Source organism: Photinus pyralis, unplaced genomic scaffold, assembly GCF_008802855.1.
Source record: "Photinus pyralis isolate 1611_PpyrPB1 unplaced genomic scaffold, Ppyr1.3 Ppyr1.4_LG10, whole genome shotgun sequence".
Lineage (NCBI taxonomy): Eukaryota > Metazoa > Arthropoda > Insecta > Coleoptera > Lampyridae > Photinus > Photinus pyralis.
In genome coordinates this window covers 10,998,914-11,016,074 of record NW_022170250.1, presented here as the reverse complement: position 1 = coordinate 11,016,074, position 17,161 = coordinate 10,998,914, and the positions used below count along the sequence as shown (strand labels likewise).

Genomic DNA, 17,161 nt, shown 5'->3' with positions numbered 1-17,161 from the left:
ACAATAGATCGCCCAAAGCTTACACTCACACACGAAACGATTGGTCGTTACGATCGATCGCTTACAACCGAACGTGATTAAATAATTTAATACGTCATACGTACCCAGTCGAATCGTTGATCGCAATAAGCCATACACTGTCGATCATCGTTACGATATTCACGATTGCATGCGTTTTTGTTGCGATGTCCGATATCCCATTCGATGGACGAATCGGACGAATCGACGGATCGGACAGATCGATCGTACCGTGTATGGGGCCTTTTAAAGCTAACTGAGGTTTATAGTTGATAGTTAATGGAATATGACATTAAATGGGTTTTTGCAATTATTTATTTATATGACTTAAAGTTAACTATGGATTTCTCCCATTCAAAAAATTCGTGATTAAGGTCCCAGATAATTCAAAAACCTGGTGGTACATTCATTTTTATTAATATGAGCTGGATAACAAGCGTGTTAAAATTTCATTCTGATGAGGTTACAATAAATCTGGTCGCACAATGGGTTCGAATGAACACACAATTAATTGATTGACAATGACAAAAATGTATTCCGAAATATATTAAATGAAAATACAAACAAAATTCCTGGAATAATAAGAAGCTTACAAAGCTTGTTTTTAAATGGTCCCCCGTACGCAGACGGGCGGTAAACTGAGCGAAATTACGACTTGCATAGTAGATAAGAGTTCTCATGCTTCTTCTGTTTCGATTTACATTTTGACAATTGTTTTCGAATGGTAAAATTCCCTTACCGTTCTCCATACTTAATATACTATTATTTATCTTTGCAGTATCATTATACTTTGTGGTGGTAAAACCGCCCCCTTTCAAGAAAATAAAATGAAAAAAGGTTTCGCCTTAAGGCATTAGCGCATTTTCCATGAATTGATTAGTACTTCTTGAAAGGTCATGTAACGGCCTGTTTATGTGTACGCAGAAAAATAAGTAATGGCATAAATATTCTTATAAATAAAAACCATACCATTGCGCATGCCAGGGCGCATGCGCACACCTGATGTTAAAACATGCGACATGTTTACTTTTACTAGAAGCATCTGTGGTTAAAGTTTCAATTTTTCAAAATATATGTTTATAAATAAAAAAGTTGACATTGTGCAGTTCTGCGCATGCGCACACCAATCGTCAAGGTTTTTGTTGGTTGAGGTGCCAGAGCTATAAGCTACCCAAGGCAAAAAGAACGAATTAAATATTTTGAAAACTGTAAGAGTAATTAAGGCCTCGGACGGACGGGTAGACAGAGAAGTGGCCATAATAGCACCTTCCAACATGGTTTGGGAAATGCGCTAAAAAGAACCACTTTTTTTATTTCTGTAAGTAATTAGGAAAAAACTAAGTCCCTTTAAACAATGAAACATTTTCAAAATCTATTCCAATTGAGCATCCGTTGGAGCCTTCAAATGTATTAAAACGTAGTATATCCTATCTTTACTCATCTAAAAATAAATTATTGGCATGCATTACGCGCTTATAGTTGTTTTTTTATGTTGCATGAAACATAAAAAGGATTTCCCCCGAAGAGAGGAAGTTATTGGCATGGGGACGATTTAATCTATTTAACTGCTATTGTTTTATAGAAAGGAAATAAAATTTAGTTTCATTTTAATCAAAAAGCGTGTACGGTTTCTTTCCTAGTTCATTAGGTATAAAACCAAAGTATCCGGTCTATATAATATTAAAGGTACTCATAATATAAAATCCCCATTTAATTGTAATAGCATTTGTCTTTTCCTGCAACTAAAAGCTTCAATCAAGTAGGTTGGTCCTTTGTGGGAGCAACCGCGCAATACGATATTGATCATCACCTAGTCCAGGAACTAGCAAATTTTTTACTCTGTATCAAAAAGTTGTAATTGATTGGTACACAATTCTTGAGTTGGTTCACATTAGCGTATGCGTATATAAGTCATCCCTTAAAAAATCGGAAAATTTTTAAATACAATTAACTTTTTAGGCCCAAGTTGCTGTCATTTTAACAAGACCCTCATTTTCAAAATGAAATATTTCGACAACTTTACAAAAACGCTGTAAACTTTGTGTTGTGTCCGTAAATAAGTAACAATGCTGTGTATAATTATATATTTAATTGCTTGATGGTAAAAGATCGTTCCTGCATTAAGGAAATGTATTTTGCCGTTTCCCGAGTAAATTGCGCAATGAATGAAACTTCTGCTCAAATTTTGACATGATTTATCAAATTCAGTTTCAAAAATTGGTTCTTAATTTTCTTCACGTATCCACAATCTAACACGGCATCATCAAGATGTTTACACCTTTGCAGTGCTGAGATCTTGTCCATCACATGAACGGACTACGGAAAAACGCTTGCTATTACCTAATTTTCATTTTATTTTAATACGCTGAAAACGCTACCTCAAGATGATGCCTGATTCAAGGCAATAACAGCATGTTCTGTGGACGTGCATCCTTTGTTTTCTTATTACATGGTCTTTCTACGATCTGGACTGCCATCCCTCGTTCAATGTTCAATGAAATCTACAAAAGTTATTGTCCCAAACTCAAGGGAGGAAGACCTTTGTACAGGGTGTAGCACCTAAGACCCCTCGGATCATAATTCCTTTACCATGAAAGATACCGAAAAAAGTCCTAGAACAAAATTGTACACATTTACCGTCACCATATTTCTAAAATACTTTGATCACCAGGGGCGTGCTGTATTCCAGCGGCGTATCAAACTTGCGGTTTTTAAATGGAACAGCTCATATTTTATTACTGATTTGGAAAGTACTTGAAAAATACTTATTTTTTTATGACATTTATACCACGAACTTTAACGATTTCGCTGTTATAACCTTTTTTCGTCAAAATTTGACATTTTTACGAAATTTTTTTTAAGAGAAACTAAATCGCGCAGGGGAAGTTTTGGACTCAGGTACAGGTTAAGACCTCTTGCACAGTCACATAATTTTTTTAGGTACTTTATCAAAAAAATTAAATTCTTGATTGGCGTGCTCCTTTTACACCATTGAACCGATGTGGGGGATATAGGGTTCATTTGAAAGGGCTTTGTCAAAGAATTCCGTGCATACCGATATTTTTTGGTTTTGTGCATGCGCAGTGTCAAAAATTTGGATTAACGCATGTGCAATGCTAACTTTTTTATTTATGAAGATATTTAAAAGAAACTTTATATGTAAACACTACGAATATAAGTCAAATTAACGACGTTTTCAAAATGTTGTTTTGCGCATGCGCAATGGCAACTTAATTTAATAACGTGTGATATTATCATCCCGTCAAACCGCATCCGTTTTAGCGGGAGCGGTAAAAACGTATAGTGTGACACCACACTTTCCCAGCGAGAATTTTTCAATGTACGTACTCGTACATTGTTTTTATTGAATGACAACCACATGACAACGTATTTTCTTGATCTGACGCGTCTATCACAAATTTTCAAGAAACTCGTAAAATGGATCGCAACCGTTTTAGTGAATCATCAGTTGATGAAATTCATTGTAAGGAAATGTAAGTGCATTAAAGAATATGTACCCTAATAAGCAACGCGTCTGTTTGGAAACAATTCCAATTATTTTGCGACCAGTTGAGGGGATATAAATTGGAAGAAAAAACATCAACCGCAAAACTAGTCATTATTTTGAAGGACTAATGGGTTCAATATGCGAAGAAACAGAATGGAGAAGACTATAAAGAAAATCTTAAAAGTGATTTTGATTGTAACGTGACACGAGAGTTCGATAAATTAGATAATAATTCTCCAGGTCTTTTCTTAAACTTGTTGCCAACTGCCTGGCAACAAGTTTTCTAAAACCTGTCGAATTATTTTCAATTTATTCTCACTCTCTTGTGATATTATTACAGAATATACGCTCTCGTCATTTGTTTGCATAAGGACTTTTTAACTTCTTTCCATTAGGAAATGAAAATTATAGCTTATACGTGAAAAATTCCATTACACTTTTTAAGCACATAATGGTCTATAACCTAAAAATACATTAATAACAAAGCTATAAACATCGAAAGAAATACAAAAAATCGTTTTTACGGGATATTAGTTAGGTGTAGTACATCTTTTCCAAAAAATAAAAAGGGAATTTAGCTTAGCTCGTAAAACTGCAATTCTTTCCCCATTTAACGGTTTTTCTATATTGGCGGAATCGCAATCTTGTGTCTTTAAATCCACCTTGAGAAATGAGATCGTACATTGCAAGTTACGCGAGACATAGTAGTTATTAACAGCCGTCTAAAATGTACATGGAATTAGAAACTTTCCAAAGGCAAATCAGTATGAACGCTTGCAGCTTATAATTGGTTCTGATGCTGAATTGTCTCAGTAATATACAATGAGGAGCTAAAAGTGTACAAGTTTTTGTTTAAAATAAATTGCGCTATAAAATGTATACGTTTGACGTTTTTTCCTTAACAATTCAGATATCAAATAATGTAAGAGTGCGAAGATGACTAGAGGAACCTAAAAGCTTCAAGTCATTCAAACTTTTGCCTTACGTGTGTTTTCTCTCAACAATTTATTAAGAAATGGAATGACAAATAAAATATAAATTGAAAAAGTTTGTCGCTCTCATCTATAATTTTATACAAAGTCGTATTTAGTTTACACGAACATACCTATACCTGAAAAGTTTATCGAGTAGTTAACTTTTTCTTGTAAAGTGTGATTGGCCTATAGTACTGTCGGTTACGCAAGTACATGCTGTCAGTAGGTACTCTTTTAACTAATACCTGTTTCGTAATTTAAACCGATCATTCGCCTTTAGATTCAATTCATTAACGCTGTTAACCTACTAATTCGCATAGATTGTCATTATATCCGGCAGTTTCGTTACGGAATTAATTCGGTTTATGTGGCGAATCTTACAAACCCCATTTCCGTTTTACACGGAATTAAATCTCAAATTGGCTTGATGAGATCACATTTAGTTGGGTTATATTTATAATCTGCGATTGCAGGAAGATCAAGCGCGCACTTAAAATTTCGACCCTTTAAGGGCGAAATCTCTAGAGCGACGTCATAAACTTGGAAGTATTGTAAATTTACTGTAGGTTAAAGCTTACTCAGTGGAGTAGTTCATTGCAGCTTTTGGCTGCTAAGAATGCGACCCTAGAAAGTGAAAGAATTTACCTTCTTTAGAATCCAATGTTCGCCATTGTATCAAAATTCGTTTCTATTGTATATTTTGTTTTTTTTTTGGGAAATCTAGAGCAAAAGAGCTTGATCGTGATATCTGAGTATCTGAAAAATTAAAGAGATATAGTTTAAATAACAAAGGCGATACGGAGACTGAAGTAAAAATGAAAAACTATCTTGAAGAGAGTCGTCCTATTAATAGTAAGTCACGTTTGTTAAGTACTTTCTAGAGGTGCTAGCCTAGTAATATTAGATACTGACTGACTGTTACTACTATTAGTAATAAAAATATTAGCTGATTGCGCCCGCCAATAGAATGGTGTCACATCAGGTGATTGCGCCGACTACAAAATACTATATGCATTTAAGAGTAGGTAATGCCATTTATAATGTGCTCTGTAGCGAACGATGGATTGCCATACTACCGTCGAGCGTGCCCTCGATCGTAAAACAATCTAGTGTAATCAAGCTCAAGCATTCAAGGCGGGAGCGACCAAAACGCTGTCTCTCCGACTCTGTACAAACCTTACCACATTTCTTTTTAAATTATGCCATATGTTTTAATTTACCTATACAGCAATCCGAAACCCATTTATTTATGGGGTACGTAAGTTTGAATTAATTAGTTTTTAGTCTCATATAGAAATTGTAGTTTTTGGATGTATCTTTCGTTTAACGAGCATTAACTAGTCCTATCGATGAACTGCTGTTCTCTTATGAAATGCTAAAACGAGTTCACCAACTTATGATTGATATGTTCTGCTTAGCTGGAGCTCATCTAACACATGGTATTTCAGATCAGACGGTCTGCAATGCAACGTGCGAAATATCGCAGCAGCTTCCAAAGTGCAGGTAATCTGCAATTGCCTGTGTCGTGTTTTCCATTTTTCCAATTGATTACAGGAAATATAGAAGTTGCTAATGTCCGATCACCTGTAAAGTGTCTTTTAATTCATCTTTTGCCTTTGTAGTCGTTATTTGTAAATGAGATTAGATTAAGTTATACCTTATAACCAATTTGCCAAGACAAAAGTTTTTATACCGGCCAGTGCCTGAGGATTCACAAAGCTGGCATTCTTATTTTATTTTTAGTTTGTATTTTCATTTACTTCTTGGCGTAACTTGGGTAGCTGACTCGTTTCTCCTGGCTAGCCGTGGCCAAGTACCTTTTCCTTCTCGAGGTTCTCTGCAAATTTCACATAATCAGAGATTCACATTTCGTATTAAATGGGACATCGGATGTCAATTTCACTATGTAAATTTTAAAAGTCAAAATAAATCTTGTTTACTATGCTCTAGTCATCTCCATAATTTTGAAAGGAAAACAGTGCAACAACCTCTATAAAAGATTCCATGTTTTATTCTAGATACAAAAATGCTTGATAATCCTCTTTACATATTAAGGCTAGTTTATGAACAATTTAATATTACAGCTTTAAAATTTTTAAGTTTCTGTTATAGTGTAACTTGTGTAAATCGCATTTATGGTGACATTTAAAATTTGTCACTTAAGATCATGTTGAAAGATAATTCGTGAAATCTTAAAGCTATTGAGATAAATATAATAGGTGTTGTGTGGTCATTGTCAAAGGACCATGCCCAATTTAATTCCGAGCAACTGGCGGGAGGCAAGTTTTAGTGGGCAGGGTCCTTTGAACTATTTACAGCACCGTTTTATCTTCTAGATTTGTTTATAACACTAGCTTATTTTATCCGAATTTGCCTTTTATTAATTTTTATTTACTATGCGATCAAAAATGAGTGGCTTCAAGTCACTTTTGGAATTTTTGTTTACATGGGAAATCGTACTTAACTTGAACTTCCAAAGACGACTCGACAGCCACTCCTTTTTGATTATCCGTTATTTATGAGAGCAAAATGTTTCTCAACGCTGGCGTAGGCACAAAATTAGGTACGAAAAATGAAGCAGCGTACCTACTTTAAATAGTATATTTATTGACGATGTGCTTTATAAAGAGGAATGAATTTAGATAACTTAAGAATCCAGTTTAATTGAACGTTAGAAACTGTTTAAAATGTCTTAGATGTTAAGTTTGCATAAACCAGTTGTGAGAAATAAATACATCTACAGCTAGATGTAGAAGTTTCATCCATAAAGTAGGCTTTAGAGTGTGGTAGAATGCGTTACCGACGCAATCAAGTAAGTGTTAGCTATTTACTTTTTAGGGGAATTTTTCGAACGAAGTCCCCTTTTGTGATGGTGTTGTCCGCTCGTCGGTTCCTTGTATAACTCGTGAATGAAAAGAGACAGCGATGTCAAACCTTCGTCAATCTATTTCTACGAGTTCAAAGATTAGTGCTATTGAATATGAGCCGGATTAAAAGTTGGGATTCCGAATTCGAGCTAAGTGTCAAAAAATTCTCCTATACTGAAAATCGTACGCGATTCTTCGTATCTTTTTTTAGTTATAGTATGGGTTGAGTACTCTCAATGTACACTTATTATTTATGCTATTTATACGCTTTTAAATGATATATGTTACAAAAACAGTTTGCAAAATTCGTAGGTTTTCCATTTTCGAATTTTGGAATTTAAAATTATCAGCACACAAAATTGCAAAAAATTTCTCATTTAACGTAATCTTTATTTTGAGTAATGACGAAGTTACTCGCGCGTTGTGTACCAACTATTCCCTCGTGGTGCAATGAATTTTAAAGTACAGATTTTTTTTGTACGTTTTTAACTCTGGGACGTTCATTCAGACGAAGCGCTAGCTGAGGGCTAACAAAAAAGTTTTGCAGATAATCTAACTTTGTTTTCCAAACATTCCTAGAGTGGGATTTAAAATTAGTTGCTGACAGCATAAATCGTGATTTAAATTAAACGCGGTGGCTTATACCCGGTAAAATGTTCAATCCAATAAGCACATAAATGATAATAAAATCAAGGCTCGAAAAATAAAACGTATAATATAAACGAAGTTTCTATAAACATTCGCTGTGGCTTCCGCTAACATTCGGTTAACGTTCAGATTTCTTTTGCTTTCGGTTTATTTGCATCATAAATTATATTTTTAATCTTAACGCAATGACGGATCAATTGTAGTTTAGCAATGAAATTCAATAAAAATCTATTGACAAATATAATAATGGACTAAAAGTGTAATTTTTAATCATTTGGTACTGTTTAACCTAAATTTGGTTCCAATGTAATGTTAAGTTGTTGACACACATAACACCCTCCCCCTAATTAATGTTGGTCTTTACTTCTCCATTTGAATAAATCATTCACTCTATTTAAAATCGTCAATTAATTAACCTAGGTTATAATTAAATTCAGTCAGAGTTTAAAGACGGGAATCGATTACATTCGTAAATGAATGGTTCATTTCCTGATATTTTAAATAGGCGGGTTTGATTTAATTGAATGAGGCTTTCAGGGTTAAGTTAAATAGTTCATTAAAATGTAAAGGCATTTATTAAATGCTACCTATACATATACGTTGTTAATTATTATTTTATACGAAATTCCCCGTACTTCAGTTTAATTTGTGGAAAATTTGTCCGATAGGTATTTTCGCACAATGCTACTCAATACAATATCTACCCTATAAAAAAAATTATCAAAGTCCTCGTGTGAAATCGAAGGGACTTCAGCGCATTTTTGTGTGGCAGATCAGTATTCTATTAGCCACTTTCGACTCAACCATCAATAATAGATCTTGTCGAAGGCGACTACATTCACTAACCGTTTCCCACTTTCCGCGTGCACCCGCAATTCGCTTTTAAAGTTAAAATCGTGTCGGGGGCTACCACATTCCCTTTGACGGTAGCCACTTCCGACGTCCCGTTCACCTACCCGCAATTCGCTTCTATTGGCGACACGAGAAAGAGAGACAGCGATTCGAGATTTACGAAACGTTAAACCGCGTGAGTTCGCAACGGAAGGTAAAAGGCGCCCGAAGTTGACTACTTCTCGAAGACGCGCGCGCGATTCGCAAAAGGTCGTTAATTTCGCCCCTAGGACAAAAAACAAAATTCCGCCACGCAGGAGTTGTGCGCGTTTACAACATCTTTCCGACGACACAAATTTGAAAAGAATCGGACCAAAACTGTAGTAGAAGATAGGAAAAAACTGAAAAACCTTCACGTTAGTATACTACGCTCGAGGATGACGCCCAGATGTCGCCAACCCCACATCATGTAGCCATGTCCCTAAGGTTAACAAATTTCACGGCCTTGTAGATACACGTACACCTGTTGCTTTTCTACAAGAGTTCTTCTACGCGCCCACATTTGCAGCCAGCCAGCCAGCCAGCCAGCCAAAGTGAGATTAAAAGCTACTTTTTACAAATAAATTTGCAAAAATGCGCTAATAAAGTTGTTGATGATTTCTCCGAAACGAAACGTTGAAAATCTCTTAACGGTGTCTCAAAAAGTGTTTCTGTATCTGCTCAAATAACATAAGAGAAAAACAAAATCGAAATCGGCAAATTTCGGTTTTTCTGCCCTATCTTCGGAAGTAATCGAAATTTTCTGGCACGATAATAACTGCTTAATTGCGCAACTTTTGCTTAAATTGTCCATCTTCGTAGGTACCTTCTATGGTTTACGAGACCCCCATAATAGACATCCTTATCTTGGACAGAGTGTGTAATATACGGTACAGGTACAGTTTTTCTTTAAATTTAAAAAAAGAGAAAAAAAAAACGAAATGCAGTAGTGAATAGACAATACCCATTGAAACTGAATATTGTATAAGGCCCCATTGGCATGGCATGGGCCCGTGCCCCAGTATCTTACTTCGAGGAATTCAACTTGCTGAAAAATCTGAGGATTCACTCCAGCTACAACTGCCTGGCTCGCTAAAATGTTATTGCAGCGTGACCCAGGTCTTGTAATTTTTGTCCGGTGACAGCCTCACACCAGTAGATGATGTGCTCCGCTGTCTCTTCCTTCTTATATGTATTGTGGTTTCTGTTATGTGTTACAATAAGCGCTTCATAGGATAAGAGTTAGAGGAATTTTCAATAATTTACAAAAATTTAAAATTGTATGAAAATCAAAACCACACTAAAGGTAAAATAGCGGGTGTTTTTTATAAAATAAATTGAATGAATGTCTCTTCTTTCTCGAATCAGAGGCGACATGTGTTGTCCTCAGCTGCCCCGATTTTGTTGAGATGGTATCTCAGGAGGCATGTTTCCAGTGACTAGGTATATTTATTATTATCTCTCTCTCTTGTACTGGGCCCTCAACAGGCTTGCGCCTTACCTTACAAATACCGGAGTAGTATAGAACAACTAAAGACCTTCTGCAGAGGCACCTCTAAAAAGCATTATGCGGGTCATTCTGTAATTGGGCGCAAGCCTGAGGGCCCAGAACAATGTTTATGTATGACCTTAGTTCATTTCTGCTGAGTGCTCCTAGTCTCCTGGACTTGGATTGTCTTATAGGGAAGATTCCTCTGTACGTTTCCACTCTTTTTATGATCTGGCTTCTTATCAGTCCTCCAGCTAGACTTGGTGTGCTCCACAGTAGGGTTCCGTTTTAATTTGAGGTTGTTGATGTGCCGGCCTTAGCGAAGCGATCCACCTCCTCGTTACCGGCTCTCCCCTCATGGCTTGGCTTGGCATCCACACCAACGTAACACGATTCGTCCGGATATTTCTTCCAGTTTTGTGTGACATTCCATAAGCAGCTTGGAAGGAAATGTTTAATTGATGTATAAAGTGTTTGCACCTTTGTGTATTCCTCCCACGCCCACCTTACTTCGGAGCAATCTAATTACTCCCTTCGCTGCTTCCTTCTTCACCACTAAGTGAAGAGGGAGGAGGCTCAGTAAGACCTCCATATGGCAGCTGTGGGTGGAGTATTCACTGCTCCAGTAATACTCTTTGGACCACCATACCACCGCAAGATAGGTCAAAATAGTAGTGTATAACACATGGCGGGGGGCTACAAAGGGGTGGTAAATCGTACTAAACTATACCTTTTTCTCCCGGATCAAAATGACCTATATGACAAATGTAGCTTGCGATTATACGAATATAAAAAACCAACGGTGCTGACTCTCAGGATGCCGGAAATCCTCGGTACCGTGGATGGAATCCGGGCGCGCGCGAGCCTATTGGCACTGCGCCAATAAAAGGAGCGTAAATTTACTTTGTTTTTCCGGACCAAAAAGTCCTGAATGAAAAATGTAGCTTGAGAGTACACAAATTATAAGAAATCCGAGGGCGCGCAAGAGCCTTCTTTTCGTATCCGATCACTTTTGTGACTGCGAGAAAAACGATTTAAGTTCATTTTCTCAAACTTTTAACGATACAGATTTGAATGAGTACAAATAGAGTTATGCCGTTATTTCGGTCACTTAAGAGACTCATTCTTTTATAGGCTGAACCACTTCTTTGTTCAAAAAACCAAAAAAAGAACCGACAAAATCGTTTTTAATTCTTAAACATTAATTATTTGAAAAGTAAAACACTTGACTTGTGTGGTTATGCCTGAAAGCAACCCAAAAAAAGTAGAAATGATCGAAGTTGACTCGAAATGATTCTTGTGTCACAAATGCTTTTTAGAAATCATTTTATTGTAATTCAATCAGAATTAAACTCATAACTGTCCTGAGAGTCATCTAAATCATTTTCTTCCACATCGGTGTCTAGTTCCGAGGTTTCAGGACGGTTGTTTTTCAAAATTATCATCGACGCTCAAAAGAGTAGGATAGCCCTCGAACCAAAAGGGTTCTAAAATATCTTTCATTTCCCAGCCACATTTCGTAGGATCGAGGGTGATACATTGTTTTTCTGCCGCATTTTTCCACATAGCAGTAACAAAAATTGTTCGGAGAATCTTTTGCTTTAATGATTTCAAAGCGAAATCTTCCGTTAATTCATATAGGTTTTACCAATTTAACAAATCGCTGCAAAAGCAAAAATCAAGGCCCGAATTATCATCACCAAGGTGAGTATTTGAGTAGCTGCTCAGCATTACTCACGATTATTCTACCAAATTCAGATATGGCTGGTAGTAAGTAGTAACAAAAATACACTTCCCAATTTTCTCGTCTATTTTGGACAATTTGCCTGTACTACAAGACGGAATCGTACACGAATCAAATCCTCTGATTTTCTTGACGAGTTTCTCAGAATCTTTTCTCGTCGAGAAAATTTTGTGGAATATATTTGATCTCGCGATATCCACGCTGTTACATTTTTTCACCGAATACATAGGTAAGTGACGTGAATTCTTGCAATTTTTCAATTTTCGCACTGTCAATAGGCTCGCGCGCGCCCGGATTCCATCGACGGTATCGAGGACTTCCGGCACCCTGAGAGTCGGCACCGTTGGTTTTTTATATTAGTATAATCGCAAGCTACATTTTTCATATAGGTCATTTTGGTCTGGGAGAAAAAGGTAGTTTAGTACGATTTACCACCCCAAGTAGTCGCGGTGCCGAGGGTTGCGGCAAGTTGCGCCCCGGCACCGTGACTTTTACCGATAAAACTCATCCATATGCACCCTTTAGTACTCATCCTGAACGTCCGGTACAATAATGGATAGATTTTCCAAAAATAAGGGGCGGATTTAATTTTTTTTAAATTGCTTTCGGCAGGTTTTTCGCCGGCACCGTTGTCGATTCTAATACAAGTTTTTATGGCGAATCCTATGAAAATTATTAGAATCGTCCGGGCGTTCAATTCAATGTATACTTTCCTACTGGGCTCTTGAACTAATTTGAGAATGATTCATTTTTAAAATCGAGTGGTTTATCGACTAATAATTTGGGGTGTGTAATAAAGCTTGAATCATTTCTGGAGCAACAAAGTCTCTGAAATGGCCAACCGTGGATGATTTTTGATCTTTCTTAAAGTGTATGGAATAAATTCATCACAAACTTTTGTGCAAAACATCGTGAAGAATGGTCCGAATCCGAGTCCGAATCGTCTATCGATTGATGTTCAGAGCCCTTTCCAATTATGAAATTTCATCGATTGAAAGCTGGAGTAGAAAGAACTGTCATTTATTTTTTTTTATTTTTTTATTTTATTAATTTGCTTGAACGTAGGAGCATTAAAAGTAAGAAAAAAATACATTTCTAATTAAAAATCGATGGTCGCACTAATTGCTGAGATATGGCGCCAGTCTTAAAAATTATTTGTCGCGCTGTGGAAGTATTTCACGGTTAGTGATTATAACGGAAATTTGTCTTCGTAAAGAACTATCGACGAAAACTGTACTTAGTTAGCCTCCTTTTAACTCATCCGCTAATTAGTAGGTTAAAGCATGATTTTTAAGAAATTACTTTTTCTACTCTAATTGCTATAAATGCGGCGACTAAGACTAGCACTCGACAGAATAAGGGTTAGAAATTCAGGTACAACCTGCTCAAACCGAAATGTTTATAGGATTCCTAACTCTAAGGTTAAAGCTCTTCTCCATTTAGAATAAATGATTATAATTTCATAAGTTTAATATGAAATTCATTCGTTCATTCATGCGTTCCTGAAATGCGCGTTAATATGTGCTAGTATTTCTGTATGACTTATCTGCTGAATTCTTTGAAGTTCAGCGCCCATTTCGAGCGGTTTAAGAGTTCTGTGTCAATTAAATGAGAGGGGTGATATTAATTTAGCATATACGCATTTAAATGTGGTTCAGTGTTGACATCTCACTTTCTCTGAGCGTGTTGTGAAATTGACTAGAATTTAACACAACTTTTAGTGAAAATAATTTTTTACAATATACCCAAAGTTTTCTACTTCATAAAGTCGGTTTACATGACGCTTAAAATCGACGAAACGTCAAATTCCATAGTGAACGGATCAGCATCCTGTCATGCTCCATTAGTTCTCGGTCGATTGGAATGGACCGTAATGGTTTGATACTTCTACAACTGGCCCTAAGTGCACCATCTTGGAGTACAAAAAATGCAACCTCTAACAAAACAATAACGCCATTTTACCCTCAATGTTTGTGGTTTAATCGTTTCCATTTAACACGTATAGGGATCCAATTAAGTTGTGATAGGTCCACCATACGCATCCATTTGGTGACAAATCGATCGGTTGCTAGTGTCGTTGAATTGAGATACCTATTGTAACGAACAATGCAGCAATTCTAATTGTGAGAAATTGAGATTGGCTTGCTTCAAATGAGTAGCAATATAGAATTTAAGTCGAGTATTTAATATTGACTTGCTCAAAATAATCTGTCATTGTGAGATAATTGGGTTTACAAAAAGTATTAAAAGCGAGATTAAAAGCATAATGGACTTTTCTATCTCCAAATGCATCATTAAATTATTTTCTCTAATAATTGGTGGTAGGTTTGCTTCTTAGTTTGATGGACTAAATAGAGATATTCTGCATAATTCAAATTCATGTAGGTCAAGCGCTTCAATTACAAAATACGCATACTCATACTGAACAATATTATACGATGTGTGGTTTAAAGTCGTGCGCTCTAAACTAGTAATTTTAGTTTACACAAAGGCTAAATTTGGAATTGAATAATACGATTGATTTAAAACCTGCGTATTCAACACGTATTGACATTAAACTACGAGTAATAAATAAAAAGTAATCAGTACATTATGCTTCACTTATATTTCCTTTGAATAGTAAAAATGTTCGCGAAACTAAAGTCAACCATTATTATCAATTATGCTCTCACTTGATCAAAGTGTGTAGAGCCTTATGTTTAACTTTGACGCTTCCTATAACAGATCTGGCAACTGTCCGAACGTTGATTAATAATTAAATAAAAATAGAATCTTTTACACGCAATACCAGTTTATAATTTCGCAGGCAGAGACAGAAAGGTGACATCTTTTTATACGAATCAATGTCATAATTTACTTAATACCAATCAGTTCTTTCATATATAAAGGGCGCAGCGGTATAGCCAATGAATCAATTAATCATAACCATTAATATCACTCACCACAAATTGTCAGGATCATATAGGCCTCTAACAGTATTTGGTCCCCATGGCTGCTCTCGGCTTGGTCCACTGTAATTACCAGAAATACAAGGAGCACCTTTGTCTTGCACCCAGCTACAGCTACCCTAATCATGTTACACAGCAACACTCAAACATGCTACACGTAGCTATCTTCCTGTGCAATCCCTACCTTCGTGCGTGGAACTAAACGAGGATCTGCAAGAATCTTTAACACGTCACGCCCATTTCGGCACAAACAAAAGATTAGTCACCTCTACAGGACCACCGTATCTATTCTCCATGCCTCCCAACGCAGGTCGAGGAGGATGTAGCTCCCGTGAGTGAAGGAAGGCATTACTCAACGCCAGACCAACACCACCAGCAAAAGACATGGAACTGGGCTTGTACTTGTACTGGTAGTCTCAAGGAAAGGGTACGCCTTTACCATTTTATGTAAAAAAAGCCTAATTAAATTCATACAATAAATTATGCAAGCAGATGCACTCACCTTAGTAATGTAGATTAATCCAAAATCAAGTGCACTTAACAAAACACAAAATCATCCTGACCCAAATTTCCCCTTGGGAATTCGGATTTGAAATACTGATTAACTTACCCCCTAAGTTCGCTTTGGGTTGACGGTTTTATTGGTTTCTAGGTAAATTATTGCATACAAATGTGGGAAAAGAAACACGTGTTGTATTAAGACGAACAAGAGCTCTATTGATAAGTTTTATATTTTGTACAACAGCAAAAAAATACGTATTACACAATAATAGTCAAACTCACGCTGGAAGGCAATAATGTATAGTATAAATAATAAATAAATAATAATAATTCAAAGAAACTGTCTTGATTGATTGAAATGAAAATAGACCCATTAGTTTCAGTGTTATTGTTGCTAATTTATTTTAACCGTTGAGTGCAGGATTCACTCAACGTTTTGGTTATTTTTCTTTGTGTATACTCAACTGGTAATTAATTAACGATAACGTAAACGATTACAAGGAAAAGTGCAACAAGCTTATTTTGCGACTTACCTCTTTTAAGCGAAACATCAAATTTACTTTATCTCAAAGCTTCAAGCAATTACGAAGTTTAAAGTAATTAGTTTTAATTGACTTGGAAGTGTTGAAGGTTTGTGGTCGACACCTTTCATTTACTTAGATTTAAATTTGCCGTTTGCATTTAAACCTTTTACGTCTTTTTGGTAAATCTAAAGGACTACTGCATTGCTGGAGCTTTACTCGTCTTTTCTGGGCATAGATCTAAAAAAATAAAACAGTGAAATCGATACACAAGTTAAATAAATCGACACTATCATTTATTTGAGAATACTTCGTCGGATTTTACGTATAATTAAACTTAATATAAACATTCCACTCATTTTGAATTAATCATTTGTCAACGTTGCTTGCAGTAATGGGAAGCATTGTATGTTTAAATGTGCCTAAACGTTGCCTTGTGATTATTCTAATGAACCCGTTTCTACTTCCTTACTTACTGGAAGCCTGTTATGTAAATAACTTTTTCTACTCCTATGTCGTAAACATACCCAAAATGTCACCCTGTACTGCACGTCTAAATCGTTCATTATATCATACGGTTGCATAATGAAAATTAGAACTGTTACTTAATATATATATATTACGTAACAGGTTAAAGGTCAAACGCGAAATGTTAATTTAGTAGGTTGTCAGCCCTGCCTAATGAATGAAGTAACGTCAGATATTGTTGTTGTAGGTTATGTTTCACATTTTGTAAACTTCTTTGAACAGAATTACTCATAATTTGTTTAAACATTGCCATTTGTATGAGAATGGAGAATGGAGCCTGTACGTAATTTATTAGCCGTGCCCAATTATTTTTCATAATCGTAATGGGCTACTCAAGAATGGTTTGAAGCTGCGTTCAGTTAATTAAGCAAACTCTGTTGCTACTATTTTGTATTTTAGAAAACTACAATAAGTACTCGAAGAATTAATGGATGGTGCCAATTACGACTTGCATGGAACACGGAATAATGCACTTTAGAATACTGGGTAGTCCGATGCTTCCTTCCCGGGAAAACTCGTTAAAAGACGCAGCGTTTTGAAGGCCT

At 36.1% G+C, this 17,161-nt stretch overlaps 2 long non-coding RNA genes across 3 annotated transcripts in view; one reads left to right on the top strand and one right to left on the bottom strand.

Moving 5' to 3' along the window:
• The window catches only part of LOC116161942, a 79,037-nt gene that overhangs the window by 55,257 nt on the left and 6,619 nt on the right, over window positions 1-17,161 (top strand). The window lies entirely within an intron of this gene.
• LOC116161941 lies at window positions 5,851-16,479 on the bottom strand. 2 transcript variants are annotated; one of them, XR_004143455.1, is made up of 4 exons: window positions 15,569-16,479; window positions 15,333-15,499; window positions 15,061-15,276; window positions 5,851-6,337 (listed from the first exon to the last, which is right to left on the bottom strand). It is a non-coding gene; the product is annotated as an uncharacterized LOC116161941 (long non-coding RNA). The 2 variants fall into 2 exon arrangements; XR_004143454.1 differs by having other exon boundaries at window positions 15,333-16,479.